Source organism: Haemaphysalis longicornis, unplaced genomic scaffold (genome assembly GCF_048455015.1).
Source record: "Haemaphysalis longicornis isolate Haplotype H1 unplaced genomic scaffold, Haemaphysalis longicornis Haplotype H1 scaffold_8, whole genome shotgun sequence".
Taxonomy (NCBI): Eukaryota; Metazoa; Arthropoda; class Arachnida; order Ixodida; family Ixodidae; genus Haemaphysalis; species Haemaphysalis longicornis.
In genome coordinates, this window is record NW_027526445.1 from 23,181,498 (window position 1) to 23,195,166 (window position 13,669).

The following is a 13,669-nucleotide window of genomic DNA, read 5'->3' on the forward strand; positions in this document are numbered from 1 at the left end:
ATGGGCTTGGCAGTTTCACGAGGCTGTAAACTCGGCGAAGAAAGCACACCGTGCACAACAAAAAACACGAAAGGAGTGGACAAAACCCAAAAGTAGCAGACAATCAGGTGTACAGATGACTAGAGAGAAACATTGCAGTAGATATTCGGGATTCTAAATGATTTGTTGGTGAAAAAACCGAGCATATTAAAAGCGTTCTTCCGCAAATATGAAAACGCGAAATGAACACGCAACACCCAAGCGGACAACTAAAAAGCAAAATTTACCTTATTGTAACTTCCCATCCAGGTGTTCCCATCCAGGTACTTAAAGACAAGCAAGGCGATGTCATCACAAGTAGGGCCAAATGATTATACTGCCGAGCAGTTCAATAGAGATTTGTACAGTAGCCGCGACGAGCCAGATAATACCTTACGATAAAGTTGTTCAGAGGATATGGACATCCTGCAAGTAACGAAAGAAGAAGTAAAGAAGATGATAGGTGTAACATTACGGGACAAGAAGAGAGTAGAGTTGGCCATGGTACAAACGCGGCTTATAGACGAAATAGTAGGAATTAAGAAGAAATTGGTGTTGGCTGGGGATGTAATGCCAAGGCACTATGAGAGTTGGTCATTAAGGGTAACAGTGTGGATCCCTAGAGAAAGCAAGCGTGGCAGGGGGCGGCCAAAAGTTAGAATAGCAGATGAGTTCAGAAATTTGCCGTGATAAATTGGTAGCAGTTGCCACAGGACGGGGTAATTGGAGGTCTATGTGAGAGGAGTTTGCACTGGAGTGGGCGTGCATATGGTAATGATTATGATGTGATGATGATGATGATAATGGCTAGGATCAGAATTAACGCTCAGAACGAGATGGCTAGCCACGTCAAACCAGTGCGAGACCCAAAACAAGATTGCCTAGGGCGCAGTCTAAACGTGTGTAGGAAACACACCCCGGGAGTTTTTTTTATTTTTGCAATAGGCATTCGCTTTGGTTAGGGAGCTAGTAAAACTTAATTGGGCTACACTTTTAACGTTGCAGAAAAACCTTGGCCTGCCCTTTTCATGGTACCTTCACAATGCTGCTCAAATGAGTGAAAATCAGGCTACGTGTTATCTGAATTATTTATTCAATTGATTGTATTATTCAAAACATTTGCGGTGCATATAAAACATGGGTGGCACTAGTTATTTGTAAGTATAGCCTCCAGTATTGTCACACGTATTTACAGCTGACTGTAATTTCTAATTCTTTACACCTTCACGGTACCTATGACTAGTAAATAAACCTCTTCCTCCGTTATTAGTTGCAAAAGTCGTATCATTTATTCCAATATGCCTACAATAAATTAAGACCTAGTGGGCATCACGCCGAAATTGGTTTCTCCAGCTCCGTATTGGGCTGACGGAGGAACGCAAAGAAATTCAGTTAGTCCAGCCAAATCCCGATTCTGCACACAAAAGCACTAACTGTCACAGCACCGACATTTCGGCCGGCATGTTCGCAGGCCATGCTGTCGAGACATAAAATGAAGCTGCCGATCACTCCATGATTATCCAAGCACAAACTAATGCGAATTAAACAAAACTGTCAATGGCGTCTGCGTACCAGCCCCCGTTACGCAAAGCGTCGCTCTGGGGCACAACGTATCGTGCAGACATCATCTTTTTAAAAAACTTGTTACGCCTCTTGTCAACACAACAAGTTTTTTGTATTTTTTCGGAAAAAAGACAAACGCACAATTACGGGTTTATATATATGTTTTAAGAAAATAAGCAATAACGTCGTTCAAATTACCAATTTTGACGTAAATTTTGCCTGTTTTTGAAAACATTTTTATAAAAATTTATGTTTAGGTTTCTTATTTTGAATGGTTTAGCTACCATTCCATCCACTTGGCCCGTGCAGAGCACAGAATTGTCATTTCACCTTCTGCGTAGTTGTCTGGATAATGGTTTGGTGTTGTGTAGCACAGCGTGTTGTCCTCCCTGAGGAGTGTTTTTAATTGTTTTTGGATTTCTGTCATCTAACTGTTGTTACTTTTGCCGAAGCGTGTAGTATTTACCTATGACGGGTCCCTGTATTGGTCCATTTATTTGTTTTTGTTTGCAAGCCTAGAGGCGCATACTATATTCTTGTTTTACCGAAGACGAGATAAATCTTTCAGTCGTTCGTGTTCTATCCAATAGACGAAGGACTGCGGAGGGTAGGGTGTGCTGCAATGGAACTTAGGTGAAAAAGCGCAAGCGATATGAAACGTGATAGTTTTACATCGGCAACATTAAGGACACAGGGTAAGACGAAATTTTAAACAAGGGTGACTTTTTTTGTTAGCAATTAGGAAAGTTCACATCCTTGGGCACAATATTCCGTAACCAAACTTATCTTAGCAGGTTTTTCTTCTTGCTAAAGACCAGTTTTCGGTAAGCAAGTAGAAAGCGGACACATCCCATTTTAGAACGTGATCCGTGTATATTGTCATTTTTTCAGAATAAACTACCTGCCACAAATCAAAACGCAGGTCTTTAACGGGCTGTATTAGGAATTGTTTGGTCACAATTCCGCAGCTGAATCGGAAGACGCTGTGTGTGTTTTTTACAATATTGTGCTTTGAGCCGCGCGTGAAAAAAAATGTTTTTGTTGGGATTCACACTTTCAAGATTGCAACATTGGATGTTTTTCTTTCATTGATTGATAGTAGCATTGCAGGATCCGGCAGGTATTTCAAAATAATTCGGATTGAACACGGGGAGGAACGCCAGGATTGAGTGGCTAAAAGAGGTTGACAGAAAGCAAAGATACCTTGCGAACAGAGCTGCACAACCGCCAATAAAATTTGCAAGGCAGGATACTTGAAAAGCTTAAAAACAGAAAAAAAGTAGCAGTGGCTTAGCTCTGCAATAAAAGGATATACGTTACGTGAGCTAAGGCTCAGCTGGTTATTAGTAGCTTTCCTGGATGTCTAGGATTAGTTTGATTATAATGCTTCCTGCAGCTACAGTGACACACACACGGTATAAGCATTATGTGACGCATGTATGTTTATTAAGCGGCTCCGGCGCAGCGTCACCAATCGCCGGAGTGATCATCTGGTTCGACAGGCGCCCGCCGGGGTGGCTGCGACGCATTTGGCCACCCCTCGCCTGATCATGAAGTGGACCGGGATGCCATTGCCGGAACGGGGGTCGGTGAAGACGCTGGGAGCGTGGGGTGTGTGAGATACGACGGACAGCGAACAGTGTTCTGTGCGCCGTGTGACGTCGCTGCTCGTCGCGCATGCGCAGCACGACCCTCCAGGCACCACTCGAAACTGCTCAACCTCGGCCAGTGTAGCTAACGCTGCAAAAATTACTGCGACGGTGATTACGAAGGTGGTGCTTACTGAATAAGTGACTCGAGAGGTTTTGGCAAAAACCCCTTTTCTTCACCTTTTTTTTCTCTTTAAACCCACTTGTCTATAAACAGTTTTTTTAATACTGAGGTGCCAATACTTCACCTATTTTCCAGAATAACCGGCTGAATATTTTTTCCAAGCTACGTCAGTGCCTGTGACGCCTGTCAACTACAAAAAAGTTAACAACCGCAACGGATCATTGCTTAGTGTCCTTCGACGTGCCGAGTGAACCGTTCTACCAAGTAGGGATGCACATCCTTGGTCTCTTCGCTTTCTCAACTTCCAGAAACAGGTGGATTGCCGTGGCAACAGACTACGCTACCTCTTTTCTTATTAACAGGGCACTACCTACAAGGTGTGCGACTGATGTCACTGATGTCCTCCTTCACGAAGTCATTTTAAACCACGGCGCTCAATGTCAACTTTTCACCGACCGAGGACGATACTTTTTGTCGAAAGTGGTCGATGGTCTGCGTCGTTTGCGCTCTACGACAACAAGCTCACGACATCTTACCAACCCCATACCAATGAACCCACTAGAAGTTTTAACCACACCCTTACGAACATGCTGTCTATGAATGTATGTCTCTGCGGAACACAAAGATTGGGACTTGACCTTGTCACAAAGATTGCGACTTGACCTTGCCATGCGTGACTTTTCCTCGCACCCCCGCGAGCCACGATACGGATGGTTTTCCCCCCTTGAATGTCCACTATGAAAGTAAGCCCACTTACCCACTTCAAACCTTGGCGCCCTCATTGATCGCTCCACCGACCGAATATTCCCACGAAGCTATTTCTCAAACAACTCTTGCCCGTGGCCACCTTTCGGCCTCACAGTTTTCGCAGAAAAGGCGTTATGACCTCAAATCACCGGAACGTCCATTATACTCTTGGAACGCTCTGTTTGGTATATTCTTCTTCTCGCCGTTTGAGTCTTTCTGAAAAGCTTCTACCGTCTTATCATGGCGCTTACAAGTTCCCGCGGAAGGTCACTGATGTAACGTATGAGATGAGTCCTGTTGCACCATCCACATCATCTTCCATGCCGAATACCGACATTGTGCATGTACTGCGACTGAAGCCCTACATCTCTCCAAGCTTCGACGCAACACCTTAGTCAACACCGAGTCGGTGAGTTTCCGGCAGGGGCTATTTGACGAGGATGACGGACTTATGAGCGCTGAGCAGGGTGTCTATCGTGTCAAAAAAATTACGCCATCTTCCCGTGGTGAACCATGGGGTGATGCGGAGTGAGTACTGCTGCTCGCTCAGCTACTGCTGCTCTACGTTGTTGTGTCGAAGCGGCTTTTCGTTATCGTAGTTCAGCATCCGCCGCTCGACGTTCACGAACCGACGCTGCTTCACGTGCTCGAAGTTCAGGTGCTGCTGCTCGACGTTTTCGTTTCGAAGCGGCTTCTCGTTGTCGTAGTTCAGGGTCTGCCACTCGCTTCAAACGTTTACGTTCAGCGTCGCGTGCCCTTCGCTTGGCAGCTTTGTCTTGATTGGAAGTAACGTTGCTGCTGTGATCGTTTGTGCTGATGCTAGTATGAGGTTGCGTCAACCCACTGGCAGGCGCGGATGTTACTTCCCCCACAATGCATCTGAAGTCAACGGAGTCAAGCGAATTCAACTGACGTCAACCGAAGCAAGCGCTGCACTGACGCGCGCAGCGCGCTACCGCTGCTAATATTCACACTTGAAGGAGAGGAGACTAGTGGGGGAGAGATGCGCAAGCGCCGAGCATGGACGCCGTGAGTAGAAGCGAACGCACGCGAAGCGCACGCAGCTGGTAGAGAGAGAGAGAGAGAGAGAGAGAGAGAGAGAGAGAGAGAGAGCGGAGAGAGTAACGCGCAGTTGTTGGAGAGAGGGAAGAAGGAGAGTTGCGCATGCGCAGTGTGAGTGCGGACACCAATGACGCCGATGCCGACGCGGGACAGGCCATCACTATAAGATGCTCCGCATCTAAAAAACATGCGCCCACCACCCCTTCCCCGTATTTCAATCCTCCAGTGTAGTGGGACACACTGCTGTCCAGGCCCTGCCTCTCGGACCAGCTCCTGCTCACCGAGAGGGCAGCTGGTGTTTAGACAGCTCATAGATTCCTGTGAAGAGGGAGCCACTCTTACAAGAACACCATAAATGGTCTCACAATAAACGTTTTCTCTCTGTCTCCCTAGATCCACTTATGAATCAAATCGAGTCCGCTCGTCGTTGACTTCTTCTCACGTACTTCACATACACGACGCTCTAACCAACAATCCGCCAGCACATGCATTATGTCCACTGCAGCTTGGAGACCAGTCAGGCCTTGGTGGCGCGGCGTCGTTTATCGGCGTTCATGTGATGCGCATGGAAGGATTAACAATATTCGGGCTCTATTTCAAAACGCCCGTGTTCCGCCTACTCTTGAGGTTCCAGCTGCTTAGGTTATGAAACTAGCGATAGTGGGGCACCCGGTACACCTCGAGCGAACTGGCGCAATCGTAAGCAGCACGCCAGCCAAAATCAGCGCTCCGGATTTGTTTCCGCTTCCCTTGAAGCACGCGTTTTGCTACCGTCAGAATGCAGTGCCAACTGAAACCAAGCTGCAATAATCCCCCTAGCATAAAAATTTTAACCCCCACTACTACTTTCAAATCCCCAGCGTGGAAGCTGTCCACGTCTGGAGCGGGACGGTCCGTTTTTGTGGGTGTTCTGTTCTTCCGCCGAATTTTGTTTGCTACTTTACTGGAGCATAGACCCCGTGCATCTCTGCGCAACCACAACCTGTAAGTAAGGGCGTTTACTGTAGTGAACGGAACGCGCCCTGCGCCCGATCGTTAAAAATGGCTTTTGTTTCCAGATTGGCTGAGTGTGGAAGGCGGGGTGTGCAAGAACTACAAATATTTCAGCGTGTCGAGAGCTTGTTTGATCATTAGCGAGTGCAGTTTAGATGTTGCAGTTGTGTCATTTGTAATGGATTGTGTTTCCATAGTGTATCAAGAAGGCTCACGTGTCAGAATACTGTCGTCTTCGTCACTCCTATCCGTTTGGAGAAGAGGGAACCCGAGTTCGCCCCAGAAAAATCCGCCAGTGTGACACCATTGGCCGACGGTGGCCTGAGGACCTCATTTATGTTTGGGCTAAGTTCCTGTTGCTTCCAGCAGGCACCAAATGACAACTTCGCGGCAATGACTCTAGCAACACACAAAGTGGACGCCATGGGTGGGTGTGGCTTCGGTTGCTGTGCCGTGCCCACGAGTGGGCTAGGTGTGTTTAGTAACATTAAAACTAAAACATGAACATCAACTGCTCGAACATTAACATTAACATAAAAACGTTTTTGCGCGGCTGTGTTGAACTCGGTACGCCCATAGCGGCCGACAGGTTTGTTACATAGTAGGCGCTGATGTGGTCGTTCGGCAGGGCCCACATTAATTCGCAGAGGTGAATCGGTGGCAGCAGGAATCCACTAACCGTGGAGCGTCCGTATATTGCGGGTGAGCAGCGTCGCAGCCCGAGTGTTCTCTCATTCACTCGGGCGCGTAGCTTCGGCGCTGCTGCTGATGGGACCGGCTCATGGTGATGACGGTAGGCACTTGCTGTCAATGAAGAAGTGGCCGCTACAGGGCTCCCCCTTGCGGGGAGCGCGTCAAGATTAAAACAAGAACATGTCAAACTAGTGAGCATGAATGAGCCACGAACATGAGGAAGGCGGCTACTTGAAAGGGCCATGAAGAAAAAACAAAAGTTTGGTTTGTTCTAAAGATTGACTTGTTGGAATCACAGTTACGCGAGTTTTAAGGTTAAATTCGCTCCAATAAGCAAAATAATTAGCAAAAAAGGCAATGGCCATGCCACCCAACAGCTCAAATACCCCAATAGATCTTATGATGTCATACAATCCAGCTATGGGATTGGCGCAGGCCTGCAAAAGCAAACCAATTAGGCGCAGCTGATAAACGTGCCGAATGAGCTATTTGCGTTTAAATTAAGGGCACATTCTTTTTAAGGCAGTAAGCATTGTGGGAAAAACAGTGGGAGTTTCGAAAGCACACGTAAACATATGAATACCGATGCGTACAGGGGTCAATACTGCACGCACTATGCTTGGTTCAGCTGCACAAGACACCGGGGATTTGAGGTTGTCTCATACGACACTGGCCGATTTACGCAAAAAACGGTGTCTTACGTGTCCATATTTGTCAAGTGAGCACTATGTTTGACGAAGCGATTATTTTCTCCCTGAACAAAAAAAAAACACCAGGTTTAAAAACGAAAAAAAAACAAGGGCAGAAAATTGCATGCGCAGTATGGCGGCGCCATCTAGGTTCACTACGAGAAAACAATCCTTCTCAGTAGGCTGCAGAGCGTTCGGTTTCTGTGATGTTACTGCAGACCACGAAAACATGCGATTTGGCGGTAAAATCAAAATTTCAACTTAAAGTAATTGTATTTCTCTGCGAAAAAACATCCCTGCATCCGAACAAGCGCTGGGCGATATATAGAACTCGAATTCTTTAGAATAAAACAAACATATTTTTTCAGCATGGCCCTTTGAGTATGTGCACGAGTTGCGTCTGGCATGAAGATACTTGTGCAGTCTAAGCCAACTTGTATCTGTATTAAGGTCGTCTTGGTCGATTCCGTAAAAGTCTGAGTCGTGCCTGAAGGATTCCTGAGTGCCTTTCTGCTTCCGATGGCCTGGGCGGGGAGTGGTGTAGCGGACGGGCGTGAGCACGAATCGGCTTGTCCGATGTCAGGCTGTCACTGGTGTAAACACTAATGCAGATGATGGGACGGGTCTGGAATGGTGAGTGTTGTAATTCAGCGTTACACACTGTGAGGTTGCAGTGTAGTCTGCCAGCGACTACGTGTAGTCAGTAAGAGCAGGCGTTTTGGCCGCTTGTGTAAAAAAACTTCCCTCACCTTGAGCCTCGGATAGCTACCCTAGGAAACGATTCGGCAGCGCTTACTAGACCAGAGTCCTCACTCCCACTCCACATTGAGAACGTGGTGTAGGTGCGAACCCAGACCAATGCAAGACACGAAACGCGATTGACTAGGGCGCAATCCTAACTAGTGGAGGAAACCTGGGAGTTGTTTTTCGCAGTTAGCATATGTTTTTGTTAACGAGCTGATAAATCTTGGAAGCCATACACTTTTATCGTAGCAGACAAACGTTGCACAGACCTTCTTATGGTACTTTCGTCATGCTACTGGAATGGCTTACAAAAAAATCAAGCCACCTTCAAAAGGCAGAGGGGAAGACCGAGAGAACAGTGGAGCTGGCGATCTTCAATGGCTTTAACTTAATTTTTTCCTCAGCTTAAAGTGACACTGCTTGACATGCTCACGATCGGCTTCCCAGTGTACTCGCCGATGCGGGCAGTTTCTTAGGACTTCTCATTTCATCGGCAGATCGAACACTGATACTGATGTCACACGGTCTCTAAACTGGGATAATACCTGCACGTAAGAGTTTGTGTTATCAGTAGTCCCACCCAATTCCCGGAGCGCTTCTACCCACTCGAACATCTGTGCCGCGAAGCGCGTTCGTCACACCTGCAAGCCGGATCCTTGCCTGCTCGCGTCTTCCCCTAATAATTCTTGGTCTAGAATTTTGCTCCTCTACCATTCTATGGACCGATTTTTGAGGTATGCATTCCACGAACACTACTCACGCGTATAAACAGCTCCGCTATTTAAAGCTGGCTACGTATTAGCTGCAATAAATACACGTGTGATAGTATTACCGAGCATATCTGATACCATAAACGTTCTCCCTGCTATTTAGTCGTTGGAGTAGTAAATCGTGTATTTAAGGCCGACGACAATTCCGTTGATTCTTTTCACCTTTTGGGTATTTTTGACAACAAGTAAAGGAAGCTCTAGTTCAAGTTGTAAACGCAATCATCAGTACCACTACTTTCAAAATACCTATATTAGATTGAGAGCTACTGGGGTAAGCGTGAAATGCGGTTTTGAACGCTTGGCATTCGGCTAACGAAAAGAAACCAAGAAATTCCGCTATTCTACTTCACTCAGCTTCTCTGTAACACGCAAAACCGCGCAGACTCCCTCTCTCCCTTTTCAGAAGAGAAGACTACGCAACATTTTGGGACGAAAGTCAGACCCCCCAGTGGATAGATGACAAGCGAGCTGCAATCACTGAGTAAATACCACAGCACAAGCTAGGCAAGAGATAAACCAGAGTTGCAAAAGGCTTCTGGGTGCACGTGTCCGTGACGCGAAACAAGACTTCCTGGACCGCTCTTCGATGTTGGGGTCAATTTTTTTCTCTTTTGTAGCGGAAGCTACAGTAGGCTACCTGGGGCAGTCTTCGGGGGGTGACAATTTTCGATCGTAAGAGCGAGAGGTCAAACCACACCGCCTTTTTGCAAACGCATGGATCGGAGCAGCGCCCGATGGCGGGGAGAGATAGGCGAGGAGGGAACAGAGAAGCGTAAGGGACCCGTGCTGCCCCCATGCGGAGGAAGGCGAGGACACCGACGCCGCAGTGATAAGTGTGCGCGACAAAGGCAGGCGACGTGCGCACAGAACCGTTTGCGATGGAGTAGGACGAACATCCAGCTGTGGTCGCTCGTACTGCGGTGACGCTTAACCAACGCCATGAGGCGAGAAAAATTAAAGCCGTTCCACTAAATGTGAACGCTGTCGGAAGCGCAAAGCAGTGATTCGCCATAATGGACTGTACCGCCGCTATCCGCTTACTGCAACCACCACATGCAATTCAAATTTCCCGCCTTCGCTGTGCTCGCACGCCCCCTACTTCAAACTGCGCCAGTGGGAGTTCTGTTTTCTTCGTGGTTTTCTTCCCGCACGTGCCGGCGTTGCAATGACAAATTATACGTTTCCTGTCACAAAAACCAACGCAACGTGAGTCAACTAAATGAACGCGGGCACCGACGGTAATTAGGCTTCTATATCCCCAAATGTACCTATAGTTTTCTTTGCGTTGAACAACGGGAAGATGTATAACAAGCGCCAGCGCTTAACGAGTTTCGAACGCTCATGACTATAAAAACCGCTTGCCTTTCGAACCCTAGGGGATATGACGCGAAAAACAGCGTAACCCTGGGACGCCGCCTTGGTGCTCCATATACTTTGGTCGAGCGAGCGACCTAGGACGACATGGCTAGCGCCTAAACCGCTCGGCCCTTAAAAGAGGAAACACACTACTTTTGCGTACAGCTTCGCAGCCTTAAAGTGTTTTGCATCAGTGTCAGTATCCTTTGTTTTTTTGTGCTTTGTTTGTAACAACTAGATTTAGCCGTATAGTAAGTTAAAAGAACATTGCAGATTTTGCTAATATAGCCGCTGTTTTTATTAACACGAACATAACTATTTTCAGAGTGAACGAAGTAGAAATAAATTTGGCAATTTTCATAAATGGTTGTTGAAAAAGGGCAACTTTTTTCGGCTCTTCGTTAGCGTTGCGCTATTCACTCTACATGTGGTCAAGACGAAATTGTAGTGTGCGAAGACAGTCACCCAGCGTTTTTACGGCTTTTCACGGAGTACAGCGAGTTCTCTGGGGCTCAGCTGAACAGGGGGAAAAGCAAGGCGCTCCGCTTTGGCGCGTTCGCATCGGACCTGCCTGGCGGTATTGAATGGGTTGCACGAGTGAAAGTGTTGGGGGTTGTCTTTCGCGCGTCGGGCGAAGTGGCGAATGAGACATGGAGGCAGTTGAAAGGAAAGGCGGTGGCGCGGCTAGCGGTAGTTGCATCATTCGACCTTTGTTTGCAGGAGCGCAGCTATGTGATAAAAGCCTGTGTGTCGGCAGCCTACTATGTAGCGAGGGTGGCGCGGCCATCACGACATGTACTCAGGAAACTGGGAACTATGCTCGGCTCCTTTTTCTGGGGTGGGAAAACCGAAAAAGCGGCCCGCACATACTTGCGACTTCCAAGCAGAATGGGCGGTTTCAGTATCCCCTGTTAAGAAACCATGAGTAGTCTCCTCGCAATAAGGAACTTGTTCAACCTAGCGAGTAATGAGGAATCCCCGGGGCGAAAGCTCTGCGAGTTCTTCCTTGGCACTGACCGAGCATTGTTTTTAGATGCAGAGCATCTGATTCACTCGCCTTGTCCCTCCGGCGTCGTCGTCGTTGTCGGCGTTGTCCACCCCTCCCCCATTCTCCTCGCCGCGCCAGCTGCGCTCTCCGCCGCTCACCCCCTCTCCTCTCCGATAGCGAACAGTCTCTCGCGAGCCACCTTAGCGAGGGGCATTGGTTTGGATTCGATTGGATTGGATTGGATTGGCTTGGCTTGGATTGGATTGGATTGAATTTGGATTGGATTGGATTGGAGTAAAGTGGATTGTGTTGGATTGTATTGCGTCATAGCGGCGGCACGTTGCGTCATAGCCGCGCCAGACGCGCTGGGGCCGGCGCATGTGCAGTACTCTCTCTTCCGCGGTTTCCTCTCCTTCGGGCGCGCTGCGCATATAACAGGTGTGCCGTTCTCCGGCGAAGCAACATCCACGCTTGGCTCAAACACCTGGAGTCCGCGCCGCTTTACAAGTACGCCAACGTCGTCATCGACTGGGACCGGCTTACGCAGTCCCCTCAACGTTATGCGCGCTATAAAACGCGGTCCCTTCGCCGCTCCGCCTATGCGTCGCATCTACACAGAGGTTCCCGCGAGGGGAGGTGGGAGTTTTTTGATGATGTGCGCGTAGGACCGTCAGCCGAGCAGCCACCCCAGTTTTATAAGCACGTAATAAAGTCGTTCAGAAATTTGAGAACGCAACCCCCTGACATTGACATCCTCAACACACCACCGAGTAAAATTTGCGAAACCCTCGCAGTGACGCAGCTCACTCAGGACCAGCTCCGAAAGAGCAGAGCGGTAAGTTGGAAGAGGTTGACGGCCTCATTTTTACCGGCCGACGTCAGAGATTTCAGTTGGCAACGCGGCTGGGGTGTCCTGAGCATGGGGTGTGGCACCCTTCAAGAGGCGCCCACAGTGCGGGCAGCGTGAAACCCTGCAGCATGCGATGTTCGATTGCCAGGTTGCAAAGACCTACTGGAAACTGTTATCTCGGATGTTTGGACACAAACTCGACGCACGCACAAAGTCGCGCGACGCATTTGTTCTGTTTTTACTGTGCGTTGGTGCCCAGATCATCTGGAAAAGGCGCGGCTTTGTGGCTCTCAGAGCGCGGCCGCAAAAGTGCATGTTTCCAATGCTTCGAAAAATGCGCTCGCGTCTATTAGATCACCTTGAGGCTGAGCTCGCCGCGCTGGGGGAAGAGCAGTTCCTTCAGCGGTGGTCCACTCGGTTTATCCGTGCGGTAAACAAACAAATAGAAGTGTCTATTCTACCCTATTGACTGTTGTATTGATCTTGACGTATTGTCGTGAACTTTCGAGGATGTGATCTACAGATCTTTCAGAGTAATTGTGCTTCTAATAGTGAATGTACTAGTTAACTATGGAGAACTGTGGAGTGAACTGTGTGTGTAGTGAGTGGTGTAGTGAGTGAAGTGATACATGCAGTGTGTATGGTTTAGGCGACCCGTGTAGTATTTAGCACAGCGGGTCTTTGTATCCGCGATTAAGAAATTTTCTTGTGAGAGCCTGGCTGAACATGCATCTCTGTGCGAACATAGAACGGATGTGTGTGAACTGTCTTGGTTTTATGTTCACTCTCACGCGTGAACTATGGTGTCTGAGTCTCGTGCCACGGACATTATTGTAAAGGACTTTCGGTGCGGTGTACAAGTTGTTTTGTGAACTTGTGTGATCTTCACTTCCTTTCCTCCGTGGCACATTGCTTAAATCCTGTGCTCTGTCGACCAGTGTAGTAGCTAACTACAGCGGGTCCTAGCTGTAACTTGTGCTTAATAAATTCTCTTTGCGTCAAATGCGGGGTACCATCCGGGATTGTGAGTGTGAAAGATGAGGTTAACGTGGTTTTGCATTTATTACCTTACATTGGTACGTTTTCTCGTTCTGGTTGTACAGGGTTTTCGGGGCTTGGACAAACAGAGGAAGTTGAGGCACTATGCTCGGCCGCAGCACGTTGACCTCTTTTTGCAGGGGTGCAATTTTCGTACGCCACGCGAAATTCTTTTTTTTCGTGAGCGCTTTTTTGTGCAAACCTTTTCAACACTCTTAAACAGGATGTGTCTGGGCGCAGGCTTCGTACTTCTCCGTGACAGCTCGCGCAGCAAGGCTCATTGCACCCGTGGGATCTGAGGACGCGTGTGTGCAGTTGATTTTTTCTTGCTTCGTACTAGCGGTTGTTGTGTACGTACCTGCCCGGAACTCTGACTCTTCCTCCT